The sequence below is a fragment of the Ochotona curzoniae genome, unplaced genomic scaffold (assembly GCF_017591425.1).
Source record: "Ochotona curzoniae isolate NIBS_2020 unplaced genomic scaffold, NIBS_Ocur_1.0 patch360, whole genome shotgun sequence".
Classification (NCBI taxonomy): domain Eukaryota; kingdom Metazoa; phylum Chordata; class Mammalia; order Lagomorpha; family Ochotonidae; genus Ochotona; species Ochotona curzoniae.
Window position 1 is genome coordinate 3211 of NW_024466929.1, and position 19097 is coordinate 22307.

Below are 19097 nucleotides of genomic sequence, written 5' to 3' on the forward strand. Positions count from 1 at the left end.
CAGTGGTTAAGGTCCTCGCATTGCACGCCCAAGATCCCATATGGGTGCCGGTTCTAATCATGGCAGCCCCGCTTTCTGTCCATGTCCCTGCTTGTAGCCTGGGAAAGCAGTTGAGGATGGGCCAAATCTTTGGGACCCTGCACCTACGTGGGAGACCCGGAAGAGGCTCCTGGCTTCGGATTGGCTCAGCTCCGCCCATTGTGGTCACTTGGGGAGTGAATCATCAGATGGAAGATCTGTCTCTCCTCTCTGTATATCCACCTTTCCAATGAAAATAAAATACATCTTTTTTTTTTTTTTTAAAAAAAAGAACAGATTAAAATGGCTAAGTGACATATGAAAATAATGCTCAGGCTCTTTAGCCGTCAGACAGATACACATGAAAAACTCGTTGAGGTACCACCTAACTCCAGTGAGACTGGCCTACATTCAGAACTCAACTAACAACACCTGCTGGTATGCATGTGGGGAGAAAGTCACCCTCCTTCACTGCTTGTGGGAGAGTACGTTAGTACAACCACTGTGAAAATCAGTATGGAGAGTGTTAGAAAAATTTCAAATAAACCAGTCATATGACCCAGCTATCGCGCTCCTAGGAATATATCCCAAAGATGTGAAGTCTGCATGTGAGAAGGGGATCTGTAATCCTATATGGTTTTAGCAGCACAATCTACAATAGCAAAGACATGGAAACAATCCAGATGTGCCTGTAAGGAATAGTGGTTAAAGAAACTGTGGTACATCTACTCCATAGAATATTATTCAGCAATTAAGAAGAATGAAAATATTCTATTTACAACCAGGTGGTCCCAACTAGAGACCATTATGTTCAGTGAAATGAATCAATCACAAAAGAACAAATACCATATATTCTCTCTTATATAAGGAAGTCAACATGGAAAGTGTAACTCCAATAGTCCAATCCATACTGTTTTTTGATTGTTTGTTTGCTTTTTTGGCTGTATCCCATATTTTGATGGTTTTTAAGTTCAGTTTGGTTCATTCCAAATAATCTCTTTTCTCAAGTTGAAGTCATCATGTGTCCATGAATTATACGATGGCATCATTTTCCCCAGGAGACTTCTGTGTTTTTTTTTTTTTTTGTCACTCATGTATTGGTGCATTTTTTTTTCATGGTGCTGTAATTTGTGGTTATTGTTATTGTTATGGCTGTTGTAACTCATGCCAGTTGTTGACCTTGTTTCATGCCTTCCCACATATGGTAATGTATAGTGATGGAGTACTGGGGTCTATCATATACAGACGTGGGGTTATAATGGAACATGCATCCCTACATCCAGATGAAAGATGGATTCCCAATGAAACTGTTCGACATGTATATACAATGTGATGTTGGACAGTCTGACATTGTCTGTACCAACAATGTCAGGTTACACTTAAATAAAAGAGTGATAGAATTATGATCCTTATGATGGACTACACTATTGTAAAAAATAGGAAAAATCTGATGAGAGTGGGAGTTTGTGGGGGAATCCCAGGCTATACAAAATTGTACTGCATTATTCAAACTTAAAATATAACTATATTAAAAAAGAAAAAATAGGAGCAGGGATTCCTGGTCAGCTCTTTAAGCCTGATGGTATATGAAGTGAATGAGCCCAATGGAGTCATTTTGGCCCTGGAAGAGCTGTTCTGCTTCATACGTACCATTCCACTGACCAACACGCTGAGATGCCTTGGTGTCATATGCACATTCAAGAGAATGTGGTGCCAGAGCCGTTGTTTTCCATGGTAGCTGAAAATGAATTGGGCGCTGAACTTACCCAGGATGTGGAGTTCTTAGAGTGTTGACTGAGAATCTACATCCTTGTTTTTTTGTGTGTCACTCAACATGCTTGATTGCATTGCTTCAGGCTATATTTGCATTAAAGTAGATGTGGTAGTATAGGTTGTCATTGAAAGTTGCTTGTAAACCTAATGGTATGTGAAGGTAAGCAACAAGGGAAGGGAGTAGTTTTGGCACTGGAAGTCCTGTGCTGCTCCTTCGGGAAGATGCCATTCACCAACACATTGAGTTCCTTTGGACTCACATGCACATTTAGCATATGTGCTGCCAGAAAAGTTGTTTTCCATGGTAGCTGAAAATGGCTTGGGCGCTGAACTTGTCTCTGGATGTGGAGTTTTTAGTGCCTGGACTGAGGATCTGCATCCTTGTTTTGTGTGGGGAGCTCAACATGCTTGATTTCATCATTCAGGGTTCAATGGTAGAGGACAAGTTACAAACAGGGTTTCATGGAGAGCTATTTGTAAGCCTAATGGTATGTGAATAACCCTAATGGAGTAGTTCTGGCACTGGAAGAGCTGTTCTGTTCTGTCAGTACTATACCATTCACCAATACAATGAGATGCCCTAGTGTCAAATGTACTTTCATCTGTATGTGCTGCCAGAGCCGTCGTTTTCCATGGTAGCTGAAAATGGCTTGGGCGCTGAACTTGTCTCTGGATGTGGAGTTGTTAGCGCCTGGACTGAGGATCTGCATCCTTGTTTTGTGTGTGTTGGTTAACTTGCTTGATTTCTTTATACTGGGCTCAACTGGTGTTAGACGAGAATTAACCAAAAAGGGCTTCCTGATGAGCTGTTTGTAAACCTGAAGGTATGTGAAGTTAATGCCCCAAATTGAGTGGTTTTTGCACTGGAAGAGCTGTTCTCCCTTGGTACTATGACATACACCAACACATTGAGATCCCTAGGTGTCACATGCACATTGAACAGTATGTGGTTCCAGAGCAATTGTTTTCTTTTTTTTTTTTCTTTCTTAAATTTCATTTTATAACACAGTTTCATAGTCTCTGGGGTTCCTCCAACCCCTCCACCTTTTTTCCCCCCATGGTGGAATCCTCCACCTAGTTGCAGTGTTACAGTTCAAATCAAGTCATGATTCTTCCATTGCAAGCATGTACCATGCATAGAGTCCAGCCTCTTATTGTCCAGATTCACCAGATTCTTGCTGTGACCTTCTCTGGTCTGAAAGCAGAGCTTGCAGAGTATTATCTCATCCAATGAAAAGCCACCACATAGTATTAACAACTGTTTACATGATTAAGGGGTTAATTAACATGATTTTAAATGACCGATATGTTAGAAGATGCTAGTTCTTAACGACAACCTGTGACTACTTCATTAACATTCCTTTTTTTAGTTTATACACATCCAGCTGCTATACATTTTAAAATGGTTATAAGGCACTGTTTCAGCCATCTTGGGCCTATTTTCATTTTATATTTAAGAGCTTGTAGTATTGAGGCATGATTTAACTGAACTTGGAGAGTTTTAGGATAGTCCAAACAGGCTTATAACTCTAACAAGGCATTTGGTAACAATAGAGGTGCAGTGTGCAGAGAAATCTTCACCTCCCTGGTGAGGGGTAACTAATCTTTGTGACCTCTGTAGTTAGGTATATGTGAGTCCAAGCTGACATGTTGTCTGTTCTAAGCTTTTTGTATCAGTCTCTGTCTATCTAATGTGAAATTTTTTGTGGGGGGTAAGAGGGGACCTTTTGGTCATTGCAAGAGAGGGTAGGGATTCAAAGTTGGAACTAAGTAAGGACCAGATATAGCTCCCCTCCTGGGATCAGAAAGAGGCTTCTTTGGTTTCTGAGGACTTTTCAGGACTCCCGGCTGTTATTCTGATGACATTAGATACTGTGAGGAAGAATCTGGGCTTCTTCCATTCTATGTGGGAGATCTGGTAGGAAATAGACTTCCTCAGAGTTCTCAGCCTGTGAGGGCACTCCAATTCCCCATGGTTTCCTTGGCTGTTGGGACACAGGTGTTGGTGTCCATGCTGATAGTCCTTGGTGAGGATCTGGGAGTCTCCAGGATTGGGTTACAAGCCTCCTCCTGTCCGCCTGCTCCACTTTGAGGGTCCCCTCCTGTTCTGTTTTCATGACCTCCTGTCAAGAGATTGTCAGGGTCACTCTTGATTCTCTTTATAGTTTTGTCAATGTCCAGCCTTGATTCGAGTCTGTTGTCTAAAGTTACCTGTTATGTTCCTGATAAATTATACTTCACGTCTTCCTCACACCTTCTTAGGAGGTGGAAGATTTCTCTGCTCTCCTGACCCATTATGGAATAACATAGGGTCTTAAAAGTATATTAGGTTTTACAGTTCTTTGATGTAGATCATAAGCAGTCTGACTCACATTGATTGTTGGTTCATTGGTTACATCACAATATCTTATTGCATGTGATACAGGCTGTTTGAGGTTGAAATAATATTACAATTTACAGGTACTATTTTTTGGATTGACATAATTTCATCTTAAATTAAGGCAAACATGTGGTATCTAACCTTTTGGGATTGGCTCATTTCCCTTAGCATGATGGTTTCCATTTGGGCCCATTTGGCCACAAATAACTGCATTTTTTGATTGCTGAGTAGTATTCCATGGAGTAGATGAACCATAGCTTTCTTAGTCAGTTTTCTGTTGATGGACATTTTGTTTGCTGCCAAACTTTTGCAATTATTGATTGTGCTGCCATGAACATAGGGGTGCATGCTGGCTTCTTGTGAAACAGGTGCTTTGGATGTATTCCTAGGAGTGCTATTGCTGGATCATATGGTATGTAGATTTTAAGTTGTTTGAGTGTTCTCCATTCTGATTTCCATAGAGGGTCTACCAACCTGCAGTCCCACCAACAGTGGAGTAGGGTTCTGTTTTCCCCACATCCTCGCCAGCAAGTGTTGCTGGTTTGTATGTGTGCCATCCTTACTTGCATTAGGTGCTACCTCATTGATGTCTTAATTTGAATTTCCCTTATTGCCAGGGAGCTTAAACATTTTTTTCATATGGTTGTTTGCCATTTGGGTTTGTTCTTTTGTGAAATGTCTGCCCATTTTTCGTGCCCATTTTTTGAGTCTTTTGTTTTGGTGTTTTGATTTCTCTGGAGATCTTTGTATATTCTGGAGATTGGCCCCCTATCACCTATATAGTGTGCAAAGATCTTCTCCCATTCTGCAGGTTACTTTTTTACTTTGTTAATTGTTTTCTTTGCTGTACAGAAGCTTCTTAGTTTGATGTAATCCCATTTGCTTCTTTTGGTCTGGATTGCTATTGCTTTTGGTGTTCTATTTAGAAAGTCAGGGCCTACGCCTAGATCTTGCAGGGTGTTTCTGAAGCCAGAAGGCAGGAAAAACTGTCTTATTCTTCCATATGTGTGCAAGCACCTAGATATTCATGCCATCAATTGTTGAAAGTGCTGAATTATCAGGGATCAAACTAGGCGCTCCCATAAGGGATGCAGGTGTTCCATTCCGTGGATTCTGTTACTGTGCCCCAGTGCCTCCTCCTCTTCCCTGCATGCTTTAAATGGCATGTGGCTCACTGACACGATCTGGGGCCAGAATGACTACAAAAACTGATGGACTGAACAAAAGCATATACAGGTGTACTGTATTCATATGTACATGGAGATGTTTACAAGAGAATGAAGCCCACAAAAATGGCAAAAGCATGCTGCTTTGTAATTTTTACACAAAATAGGAAACAGGACAAATTAATCTTGAGGCTACCGTAATAAACTCTAGGAATTACACAAAAAGTTGTGTTTAGAAAATGCAGTAGCTATGAATGAATCTCAATTGAACTTCAACTGTGATTATGCAGCAAGGTGGAGGAATCCACCATGGGGGTAGGGTTGTGGGAGGGATGGGGGGGATCCCAGTACCCATAAAATTGTATCACATAACACAATGTTATTAACAATAAAAAAAAAGGAAAAAAAGAAAAAGAAAAAAAAAAAGAAAATGCAGTAGCTAATTACAACAGAAGGGGTACTGCAGAAGGCTTCCTTCTTCAGATCCATCACACCCCAGTTACCCTGGTGATTAAGGCCAATCTCATACTTTGATTTTGAGATGACATCTCTCCAAAATAATTTTTACAAGTTGCTGCATGTAGAATAAATACATATGAAAAAATACATCCACTGGATGTATTTGAAGTTGACACATCTTTAAGCCTCTTCAGTGAGAAGACTTATCAGTACCTTAAACTCACTAGATGCTTAAGAAAAGAACAGGCATTTGAAAGTGTTGTTAAAAATGAATGAATAGGGCCCGGCGGCGTGGCCTAATGGCTAAAGTCCTCGCTTTGAATGTGCCAGGATCCCATATGGGCGCTGGTTCTAATCCTGGCAGCTCCACTTTCCATTCAGCTCCCTGCTTGAGGCCTGGGAAAGCAGTTGAGCACGGCCCAAAGCCTTGGGACCCGGCACCCGTGTGGGAGGCCTGGAAAAAGTTCCTGGTTCCTGGCTTTGGCTCGGCATAGCATCAGCCATTGCGCTCAGTTGGGGAGTGAATCATCGGACAGATCTTTCTCACTGCCTCTCCTTTTCTCTGTATATCTGCCTTTCCAATAAAAATAAATAAATCTTAAAAAAAAGAATGAATAATTCATGTGCACAGAGATGACTATGGCCCTGTGAGGGAAAATCAGTTAAATTGCTCTTTGCAGGATGAATTAGGAACGAATAGTGTTTGTAGCATTTAACTCAATTTTAGGAAAAAGTTGAGTTTTGCTGCAGACAGTGGAATGAGTATTAGATATAAAGGCACCATCTAAGCAATTTACAATTAAGGTTCTAAACTCAAATTCATTGTCCTTACTTATATTAATTGATTCTGCAGGAAATTCTGTAAGTCTTCTTTACCAGTCTAGCAATTTCAGTTTTTCCTATACTTAAGCAGGGGTCCATATACATAAGTTACCATTTTACCATTTTAACTTTTTATGGTTTAGTGATTTTGAGAACAGTCAAATTTTCTGTTATCGTTGAATCATGAAAACTCAAGGTTCATTATTCCACCTTGAGTTTTCATTATTCAAAACAATAGTCTACTTGTTAAACTCTAACTCACTGTCCTTCCTGCAGTATTGAATCACCACTATTTTACTTTTTATCTCTGTATGCATGCTTGCCCATATAATAAATGTAAATGGAATTGAGCACCCGGTGTCCCTTTTTCAATTAATTTTTGCCATGCTGTTTTCAAGCCCCTCTATATTATAGCATGCATCAAAATTACATTGTTTCAGGCCTAGACTCTATACAATATCTCATTATGTGTGTATATATCACATTTGATTTTCTGTGGAATTATCTATTTTGATTATCTACTGAATATTTTCTTTTAATTTTTATGTCAATTGCTTTATTTTACATTCCCATTAGCTACTCAAACCCCGTCTCTGTATTTCCTAACCTTTTGTTGTGCTTTTGCAATAGCTATCCTAATTAGTGTTAAGTGTATCTCCTGGTGGTTTTGCACTTTACTTAATAAATAAGGATGTTGAATACCTTTGCACGTGTTTAATGAGCACCAGGTGAAACACAAGCCCATTGCTGATTTTTAATTGAGATTTTTGTTGCTGTGGTTGTCATTGAGAACTAAAAATCAATCAAATATTCTAGAGAGTCATCCTTTTTCATATACATAACTCAAAATTCTTATTCTATGTTTTTTTTTTCACTCTTCATGGTGGCCTTTAGATACAAGGGATTTATATATGTTTCAATTCTGATGAAATCAGAATTATTTTTTCTTTACTTTTCTCATCCTATGCTTTTAGGTTCAAGAATTTTTCATTTAATCTAAGATTATGAAAATATTCACCTGTATTTTCTTCTAGGATTGTTACAGTTTAAACTCTTAAATTTAGATAAATCCTGACTTAATTATATTCTGAGATAAAGGTTCAGATTCATAGTTTTCATAGATACCCAGTTTCTTCAGCATTATATGTTGAAAATAATATACTTTTTTCTATTGAATGGTCTTGACATATTATTGAAAATTCATGTATTATGATTATGCGAATATCTCCCTGACCCTTGCATTCTGAGTAATATGTGTACTTCATTCATGGATGGCATGGGTTTAATCATTGTGGCTTTACATTTTGAAACCAGAAAAGGTGCATCTTTTTTGATTGTTTATTTTCAAAACAATTATGAATATCTAGTGCTAAGTGTTTCCGAAGTTTGTATATGAAATTAAGATATTTTCTAATTCTGCATATTTGATACAGATTAATTTATAAATGGCTTAGAGTAGTATGTTTTTCAATCCACGAACATAGGTGACTTTCTATTTCTTTGATCTTTAAGATGTACTTATTTTTCTGCAAACAATTGTAAGTATCAAGGGAGACTCTGAGAGGTATTTCTTCCATCTAGTTGTTTGCTCCCCAGATGGCTGCAATGGTCTAGGCTGGGACAAGTTGAGGCCAGGAGACAGGATCTCCATCCAGGTTTTTCATATGAGTGCAGGAGCCCTAGCACTTGAGTCATCCTAATCAGGTAGCCTGCTTGCAAGCGGAGCAGCTGAGGACATGAACCTGCACCCATGTGGCAGGCCAATGTTGCAAGCAGTTCCTATCTGCTCTATCAGCGTGACAACCCTGTTGCTTGTTTTCAAACAATGCTTTGCATATTTAGCATGATAAGCCATTTGTTTCTTGTATTGTTCAGATTTCTTACTAAAATCACGTAAAAATGTCTGGGTTTTGTGTTCCTTTTATATTCTGCATCTTTGATGAGCTTACTTGTCAGCTTTTTGTTTTACATTATTTATAGTTTTCAGCCTAGAATACCATGCTCTGTATAAATACAGAAATTTTATTTTTACTTCCCAATTTGAGTGACTTTCCTTTACTTAGACAACTGTTTGTTTGTTTGTTTGTTTGTTTTAGGATTTATTTTTATTGGAAAGGCAGATATACAGAGAGGGGAGACAGACAGGAAGATCTTCCATCCAATGATTCACTCCCCAAGTGAGCGCAATGGCCGATGCTATGCTGATCCGAAGCCAGGAGACAGGAACTTCTTCAGGGTATCCCACACAGGTGCAGGGTCCCAAAGACTTGGGCCATCCTCGACTGCTTTCCCAGGCCACAGGCAGGGAGCTAGATGGGAAGCGGGGCCACCGGGATTAGAACTGGCGCCCATATGGGTTCCTGGGTGTGCAAGGCGAGGACCTTACCACTGTGCCACCACGCTGGGTCCTACTTAGACAACTGTTTTGTGTAGAAGGTCCTGTTGAATACTAAGGGGCTAAAAGTATACAGCTATAACATTCAGTATGGTAACAAAAGTTGAAAGTGCTAGCTGTTTTTTCTTTTTTTAGAACATCTAGTCTATTGGATCAAATGTAATATTTCATTACAGTTTCAATTTGCTATTTCTGCCTTCAATTTTTACATATTAGTCACATTTTTTAAAAAAAGGAGCAAGATTTGTTTTGGCTTGTGATTCTGGGGATTCCACAATCTAACTGGGCTGAACCCATTTGTTTTGCCTCTGGGAATAAATGATAATCTTGTTGTCAGAATTTTGAAGTTCAAGGAATATGACACAGTAAGGCATGGACTGTGCATGTCCTCATGGTCAACATGTATGTGCCACCTGTATAGTTCCATCAGATCCAATAATCTCCCAGCTCTCCTCATGGAGAACACCATAATTGGATTAAGCCCATACACTATTGGTCCCATTAACTCAGCACTGTGAGGATCCAATCTTCCTCAGATGGACTATGGGAACATTTAACTTTTAAATAAATGCCCAAATCGTAGCACCTCAGGAGCTTTGCTTTGTATAAACAGGGCTGTACTTCCTGTTATCTCTGTGTTTATAATTTGGTGGCTTTGTCATCAATTGCTTGCTAATTTTTGGACTTTATTTTGTCAAAGAATAATCTTGTGACACCATATTTTTTTGTTTAATCTTTTCATGGAGCATATTTTATTCTTTTTTTATAAATGTATTTAAAATGTTTGTGATAAAAAGGAATTAAAGCCTAAGTGTGCGACCCAGCTGTGTGACACAGAACCTGGGATGACGGCAACACACATTGAAGTCTTGGCTGCTCAACTTACAAACCAGCTTCCTGTTAGTGTGCCTGGAAAGAAACTGAAGATGGCATTTTTTTTAATTTAAAAAATATATATTATTTTATTATTTTTTTGTTTCTTTTTTTTTTTTTTTTTTCTCTTGGTCAGCTCCGCTGGCCCCTAACCTGCGAACCCATTATGCGGTAGAGGCGGCTGGGTCTCTTTAAAGGTCTTGCCGTGCCTGTGCCTTGGGCTTTCCTGAAGGTGGTCCAGCCGGACCCAGGGGAAACCCGCGGATAGTGGGCACCAGAGGAGACTCCGGCGGTGGTGACCAAGGCAGCAGCTCCCCGAAGACCGGCTGAGGATCAAGGAGGCGCTCCTAAGCGCTCCCACCCACCCCGAGCCAGCGCGCTGCACCCGAAGGACCCGGGAGAGGACAGCCCGAGGGAGCCTGGAGTGGAGCTGAGACACGGCGCGGCTGCCGGCTACATGGGAAGTTAATGTTTACAGCGAAGTCTACCCAGCGTTTCCAAGGTGGCCACAGACAAGGTTGCAGAAAAGCTGAGTTCTACTCTCATGGGTGAAGAACAATGTAATGCATACTGTCAGTCAGATAGCCAGTCAGGTGGCAAGTCCATCGGCTTCATTACACACTACATCCTCCTCTACCACACTGTCAACACACTGTCTTTCGCCATCTTCACCTTCCCAGCTGAGTCTAGACGACTTGGAACTCCTGGCTAAGCTGAAGGAACAAAACAGGTTGTTAGAAATAGACAGTGAGTCTTTAAGATCTGTAAATGGGTCAAGAAGAAACAGTGGCTCCTCTCTTGTGTCCAGTTCATCAGCCTCTAGCAACCTCAGCCACCTTGAGGAAGACTCTTGAATTCTTTGGGGAAGAATTGTTAATGAGTGGGAAGATGTGCTCAAAGGAAGGAAAAGCAAGTTAAGGAACTTGTTTGTAAAGGAATACCCCACCACTTTAGAGCAATGCAGTGCACAAAGCATGCCAATTCAGAACTCCTGAAAATGACCTCACCTTGTGAAAAATTGATCCGAAGGGATATTGCTAGAACTTATCCTTAACACATTTTTTCAAGGAAAAAGATAGCCTTAGACAGGAGGTTTTGTTTAATGTAATGAAGGCATATTCTTTGGTGGATTGTGAAGTTGTTACTGTCAAGGAAGTGCTTTTACAGTTGGGCTGTTGCTTATGCAAATGCCAGAAGAAGAAGCTTTCTGTGTATTTTTTAAGTTAATGCAAGACTATAGACTTTGTGAACTTTTTAAACTAAGTATGGCGAGTATGGACCTTTGTATGTACCAATTTGAACGCATGATACAGGAGCATCTTCCAGAACTCTTCATACATTTCCAATCTCAGAGTTTTCATACCTCAATGTATGCATCATCCTGGTTTCTGACCATCTTTCTTACCACTTTTCCATTACTAGTTGCAACAAGGATATTTGATATCTTTATGTCTGAGGGTTTAGACATAGTCTTTCGAGTAGGGTTAGCGCTTCTTCAAATGAATCAGTAAGAACTAATGTTACAGCACTTTCAGAGGGTCATTCCACATCAGTTTGATGGTGGTCCAGATAAACTAATCCAACCAGCTTATCAAGTCAAATACAACTCAAAAAAATAAAAATGAAAAAGCTTGAAAAGGAATATACTACAATAAAAACTGAAGAAATGGAAGAGCAAGTTGAAATTAAAGGTTACGCACAGAAAATAGACTTTTAAAACAGCGTATTGAAACATTAGAAAAACATAAATGCAGTTCCAACTACAATGAAGATTTTGTGCTGCAGCTAGAGAAGGAGCTAGTCCAGGCCCAAATGAGTGAGGCCGAGTCCCAGTGTGCCCTGAAGGAGATGCAAGATAAAGTCCCGGACATAGAGAAGAGGAACAACTCTCTTCCTGATGAAAATAACATTGCAAGGCTTCAGGAAGAACTCATTGCTGTGAAACTGAGAGAAGCAGAAGCTATCATGGGTTTGAAAGAACTCAGACAGCAAGTCAAGGATTTAGAGGAACACTGGCAGTGCCACTTAGCTTGTACTACTGGGAGATGGAAAGACCCACCTAAGAAAAATGCTGTGAATGAGTTACAAGATGAACTAATGACCATTAGACTTTGGCAAGCTGAAACACAAGCAGAAATACGAGAAATAAAACAAAGAATGATGGGAATGGAAACACAGAACCAGATCAATAGTAACCATCTTCACAGAGCAGAGCAAGAGGTGATCAGCCTCTCTGCGCAGAACAAAGGACTGCTTACTCAGTTAAGTGAAGCAAAGTGCAAACAGGCAGAGATTGAATGCAATAAGGAAGAAGTGATGCTGTGAGACTCCGGGAAGCAGATAGTATAGCTGCTGTGGCTGAGCTACAGCAGCACATTGCTGAACTTGAAATCCAGAAAGAAGAAGGAAAGCTTCAAGGACAGCTAAACAAGTCTGATTCTAACCAGTATATTAGGGAACTGAAAGATCAGATAGCAGAGCTCAATCATGAGAAAGTCTGGCCCGATGTCCTTGGACCCTGCCAGGGCAGATGGTAGTGAGAGTGAAACAGAAGACAGTGTGCTGGAGCCCAGAGGAAGCAACCGCGGGATTGCAAAGGAATGGCCCCAGGCAAGGCGGGAGTCATACTCAACCACTGTCTGACCATCACTGTGACCTAGACTGGGGGTTCCTAAGGGATCAGTTGTCATATGACTAGGCATCTTTGAGACACAGCTGTTTCATATGTACATATAAATACATATACATACATACATATATATATTAAAAAAGAGAAAGAAACTGAAGATGATCCAAGTGTATGCAACTCTTCTGGCCACATGGGAAACCCAGATGGGCTTCCTGGTTCCTGGAGCAGCCATGGCTATTATAGTCATTAGAGAGTTAAACAAGTAGATAGAAGGTCTCTTTCTGTGTGTCTCTCTCTCCCTCCCTCTCTCTCTTTCCAACCTCTATCTCCACACATTTCAAATAAATAAAATACATAAATACATAAATATTGAAAGGTGAACTCATTTTGGTACAAACATTATTGAAAAATTTTAGTTTTTTTACAGCAAGCCTTTTTAAGTAGTGTTTTGAAACTATATTTTCTATAATCAATATTTTTTAAAGATTTATTTTTATTGATAAGGCAGATATACAGAGAGGAGTGACAAAGATCTTTCAACTGCTGGCTCACTCCCTCACTGGATGTAATGGCTGGAGCTGAGTCAATCCAAAGACAGGAGCCAGGGGCCAGGAGCTTTTCCTCTGGTTCTCCCACATGTGTACAAGGTCCAAAAGCCTTGGGCTGTCCTCAGCTACTTTCCTAGGTCACAAGCAATTAGCTGGATGGGAGGTGGAGCAGGCAAGACACAAACCGGTGCCCATATGGGATCCTGGTACATGCAAGGCAACGGCATTAGCCACTAGGCTACAGTGCCTGGGTCCCCAGTGGGAAGACATTCTTCAAGAAATGAAGAAGATGTGAAGCTCATCTCCCATGACATTTTTTTTTTTTTTATGTAGAAGTCTATGGAATAGCTGTTCTTAAGGGCAGGCATTGGATTCAGCAGTTAAAATGTGGCTTGCGATGCTCACATCCTATGTTGGAATGTCTACTTTGGGTCTGAGCTCTGCCCCTGTTTCTAAGTCACTGCAGATGTGTACCATGGGGAGCAGGGTGATGAATCAAGTAGTTGGATTGTTGGTCGCCTTGTGGGAGTCTCTGCTTGAGAACTTGGTTCTTAGCTTCAGACTAACCGAGCCTCAATGACTGTGGGAATACAGGTAATGAAATGGTGGATGACAGACCTCTGTCTGCCTGTTCTCTTTCTCTGCATTTCAGTTAAAAGAAATGAATAATATTCAAAGAGGTATTGCCCTTCTATTAGCTCCCCTTTTCTGTAATATCATTTTTGTTTGCCTTCAAGTAGTTTTCCATTTATAAACTGTTATATCCTGGAGGGTGCCTTGCTCATTCATCTGAAGGTTTCCTTATGTGACACATCATAGATTACTAAATATTATTTAACAAATTGTGTCACATTCAAGTCACTCTGCAGTAGCAGTTTTGGAGCAGAGAAGTAATCAATTTCTCCTAGAAGTCACAGGAAGCCTCCATCTTGTGGTCTCTAGATGGCCTTGCTTACTCCAGCAGTGGAATAGTCTGTGCTTCCATAAAGATTATGGTGACAAGCTTCAAGATAACAAACAAACCTGGCTCAGCAACAAAGTGTCAAATTAGTGATGCAGAAATAGAGCAATTAATGCCCATTGGAATATCCACAATAAAAACATCACCAAGAAGACAAAACACATCTTAATTCCCAGAAAAAAATTCACTTTTACTTTCAGATTTGCATAGTAATAGTTTACAAGAAATAAATTAGGTGTTACATTAGCAAAAGTAATTTCCCTGCATAGATCTATGGAATTATTAAAGCGGTTGGGGTATTGATTGACATTCAGCATTTGATATTATGCTCTCCCAAATTACAATGGGGCATAGCTAAATTCTGAGGCATGACTGAGCAACAAAATAAAGAACCTCAGTGAGTTATCATAGGTTTTTATCATCGGTGTGTGCCATAGTATTGACAAATATTGTTATTAAGGAAACAGCTGCAAGATCTTTGCGACTCCCCAGTTGTCCTTAGTCTTTGTGCATTTAAATCCTTGTTAATTGGTGGCTCTGCTCATGCCATCAGACTGCACATGGCAGAGGAACCCATTTGAGCTAGATGTCCCTGCTCAGACCCTCCCACACACAGTCTTGTACCTGCAGAAGTTGATAAGCTTGGATATCAATGATGTAACTCTTTAGAAACACTTGAAACTTGTTAACCCCCAAACCTCACAAACCACAGCTGGATCCTATGCCCCTGCTTTTCACTACGGCTCCCCAGGGGCTATTGTACTCTGGTAGACTCAGCTTGAGATGTGAAATGAAAATAATACTAAAGAAAAACATGCAAATCAAAAGGGAAACATGTTCTTGGTTCTCATTAATAATCAAAGAAGTGTTTCACATTAATTTATAACTAACTTGAGACCATCTGGGTCTGCTTGAATCTTGGCCACACCTTCAGGAGGGTGGTATAAGCATTGTCCACCCATTTCCTAACTAGTTAAAAGACCAGCAATGGGGAACATCTTACCTGTGGTTTCCCGCCCCACAAGGGGCCAGAGACAGTTTAAAAGCCCAAGACTCTCCCTTAAAACTTTGGTGTCTCTCTCTCCCTCCCCTTTTCAAGAAGCACCTCACATCCCAGCTTTCTCTCTAGAGGTGCTTCCCCATCCTTCCCTGCTCACCTGATCCCTTTGTGAATAAACTTTTCTGTCAGCAACTGGTTCCTGGCTTTTATTTCTACATCAAGCTTTTCTGGTAACATAAATTAGTATGTCTGCCAGAACAAAGAGCAGAAATATATCACATTACAATCAAAAATAAAAGTCAAATAACACATTCACTGTACATGTCAATTATTGCCATTGATAACTAACTTTAAAGTCACACCTTGACACTATAGGTGGATATTCTACTTAACTATGCAAATAATCTTAGCTTTATTTCTTTGACAGGCAACCTAACAGGTCACATATATTCTCTCTCCCTCTCTGTCTCTAATTTCCTCTCTCTTCCTCAACAATGTAAACCCACCTAGTGTACCCCCTGATGAATCACCTGAGTTCACCACCGCAGATTCACGTTCTAGTGTGACAGGTGAACTCCTCATACTGCACGATAAAAGAAAGGGTATCTCTCATCACAGCATGCATAATAAATCAAGGGATGTATTGTGAGTACAAATTCCAACTAATTTTGTTTTCTTGGCAGCTATGTGGATCATTAGCTTATTATTCAATTTGATCTGGAAATACTCTAACACTAAATGTCATTTGATTTGATTCTTACTACAATGACTTAAACTGACTTTTTACATGCAAAAGTATTTTAAATGTGAAGACATTGGGGTTGAACCCATGTCAAAGTAACACTAAGCTATAGGGTTAGCGTTAGAGTTAGACTTTACATTTGCTAGGATTAGGGTTAGAATTAGGACTAGACCATATATTTGACGAGTCAGGGTTAGGGATAGGGCTTACATTTGCTCAGTGTTCTATATATGCACTAGTAAATGGCCTGGCTGCTCCATTGACCATATTTTGCCCTGCTGTGGTCTGGGAAAGCTGTAAATGAAAGTACAAAAATGGGTTAGGGCTAGGGTTAGGGTTAGACTTAGGCTTAGGTTTAGGCTTAGGCTTAGCATAAGAGTTAGGGGTAGGGTTGGGGTAAGGCTTACAATTTGCTCAGGGTCCCATATAGGTCCAGGATAATGGTCTGGCTGCTCCACTTCCCATATATTGCTGTGCTCTGGTGTGTGAAAGCTGTACATAGTGGCACAAAGATGGGTTACGGTTAGGGTTAGGGTTGGGGCTTACATTTGCTCAGGGTCCTATATAGGCCCTGGTTAATGGCCTGGCTGCTCCACTTCCCATATATCATCCTGCTGTCGTCTGGGGAAGCTATAGATGATGGCACATACATGGGTTACAGGTAGGAATAGGGCTAGGGTTAGGGTTTGAGGTAGGGTTAGGGTGATGGTTAGGATTATCGCTTGCATGACCTCAGTGTCTTATATAGGCCCTGGTTAATGGCTTGACCTCTCCATTTACCATATTTTGCCCTGCTGTGGTCTGGGAAAGCTGTAGATGAGGGTACAAAGATGTGTTAGGGTTCAGTTTAGGGTTAGGTTTAGGGTTAGGGCTTACATGTGCTCAGGATCCTATGAAGTCCCTGGTTAATGGCCTGGCTGCTCTGCCTCTCATATATTGCCCTGCTGTGAACTGGGAAAGCTGTAGATGATGGCACAAAGATGGATTATGGTTAGGGTTAGTGTTAGTGCTAGGGTTAGGGCCTACATTTGCTCAGGGTCCCATAAACGCCTGGTTAAGGGCCTAGGTGCTCCACTTTCTATATTTTGCCCTACTGTGGTCTGGGAAAGCTGTAGTTGATGGCAACAAAGATAGGTTAGGATTGAAGTTCGGGTTCGGGTTAGTATTAGGGCCTACATTTGCTCAGGTTCCCATATAGGCCCTGGTTAATGGCCTGGCTTTTCTACTTCTCATGTATGTCCCTGCTTTGGTCTGGGAACACTGTAAATGATTGAACACAGATGGTTTAGAGTTACGGTTGGTTTTCCTTAGAGTTAGGTTTAGAGTTATGGATAGGTTTAGGGGTTACATTTGCAAAGGGTCCCTTTATACTCCCTGGCTAAAGGCATGGCAAATCCACTTCCTATATATCACCCTGCTGTGGTGTGGGAAAAAATTTAGATGAGAGCACAAAGACGGGTTAGGTTTAGGGTTAGGCTTACATTTTATCAGGGTCCCATATAGGCCCTGCTTAAAGGACTTGCTGTTCCACTTCATATATATCACTCTGCATTGTTCTGGGAAAGCTGCAGGTGATGGTACAAATAGGGTTTAGTGTTAGGGTTAGGGTTAGGGTTGGGGCTTACATTTGCTCATCGTCCCATATGGGCCCTGGTCAATAGCCTGGCTGCTCCAGTTCCCATATATTGCCCTGTTGAAGTCTGGGAAAGCTGTAAATGATGGCACAAAGATGGTTTAGGATTAGGGTTAGTGTTAGGGTTGGGGTTAAGGTTAGAGTTAGGGTTACGGCTTATCTTTGCTCTTGGTCACAAAGGGCCTGGTTAATGGCCTGGTGGCTCATCTTCCCATATATTGCCATGCTGTGGTTTGGAAACCTGCAGATGGTGGCATAAAGATGAGTTAGGGTTAGGTTTAGGTTTACACTTACGTCTTACATGTGCTGAACCTCTCTCTCTTTTTTTTTCTTTTTTTTATTGTTATTAACATTGTATTATGTGATACAGTTTTATAGGCACTGGGTATTCCCCCCACCCCTCCCATACCCCTCCCCTCATGGTGGATTCCTCCACCTTGCTGCATAACCACAGTTCAAGTTCAGTTGAGATTCCTTCCTTGCAAGCATATACCTAGCATAAAGTCCAGCATCTTATTGTCCAGATAAGTTCAGTGGCCTCTTAGGGAGACCTTCTCTGGTCTGAAGATAGGGCTAACAGAGTAAAGATCCGGTCAGTTAAAAGCCCCAACAAAACCTCAGTATCAATATACAATATTATGGAAATAATTGACATAGTATTGGGTAAACAATATGTTAAAAATAATGCAAGTTCCATTCTTCGAAACATCTGGATTGAGACAGTATCAATGACAGGTTCAAAAAATAACCAACAACCAAACAAAAATTACAAGTTAAATCAAGGCAAACATGTGGTATCTAACCTTTTGGGATTTGCTCATTTCCCTTAGCATTATAGTTTCCAGTTGGGTTAGGGTTAGAGTTAGGGTTACGGCTTATCTTTGCTCTTGGTCACATACGGCCTGGTTAATGGCCTGGTGGCTCATCTTCCCATATATTGCCATGCTGTGGTTTGGAAACCTGCAGATGGTGGCATAAAGATGAGTTAGGGTTAGGTTTAGGGTTACACTTACGTCTTACATGTGCTAAACCTCTCTTAAACACCCTGTGTAAGGGCCTGGCTGCTCCACTTCCCATATATCGCCTTGCTATGGTGAGTAAGGTGTCGGTGATTGCACAAAGATGTGTTAGTGTTAGGGTTAGGCTTAAGCTTAGGCTTAAGTTTAAGGTTATGGTTTGTATTAGGGTTCGGGCTTACATTTGTTCAGAGTCCCATATAGGCACTGAGCAATAACATGGCTGCTAAAAGGCCCATATATCACCCTGCTGTGTTGTGTAAATGCTCTAAATGATGGCACACAGATGGGTTAGAATTATGGTTATGGTTAGGTTAAGGTTAGGGTTAGGGCTTACATTTGCTCAGGGTTCCATACAGGCCCTGGATATTGGACTGGCTGCTCCACTTCCCAGAAATCTCCTTTATGTGGTCTGGGAAAGCTCAAAGATGGTTTGGGGTTTGGGTTAGTGTTAAGATTTGGGCTTACATTTACTCAGGGTCCCATATAGGTCCTGATTAATGGCCTGGCTACTCAACTTACCATATATTGGCCTGCTGTCATCTACGAAAGCTGTAGATGATGGCAACTAAAATGGGTTAGGGTTAAGGTTTGAGTTAGGGTTAGGCTTAGGGTTAGGTTGAAGGTTAGAGCTTACATTTGCTCAGGGTGTAATATAGGTCCTGCTTAAATGCCTGGATTC

The 19097-nt window shown here is 40.8% G+C and overlaps 1 pseudogene; it reads left to right on the top strand.

The window, feature by feature from the left end:
• Positions 1-10364: 10364 nt before the first annotated feature.
• On the top strand, positions 10365-12529 carry LOC121167279 (annotated as a pseudogene).
• The last annotated feature ends 6568 nt before the right edge of the window (positions 12530-19097 follow it).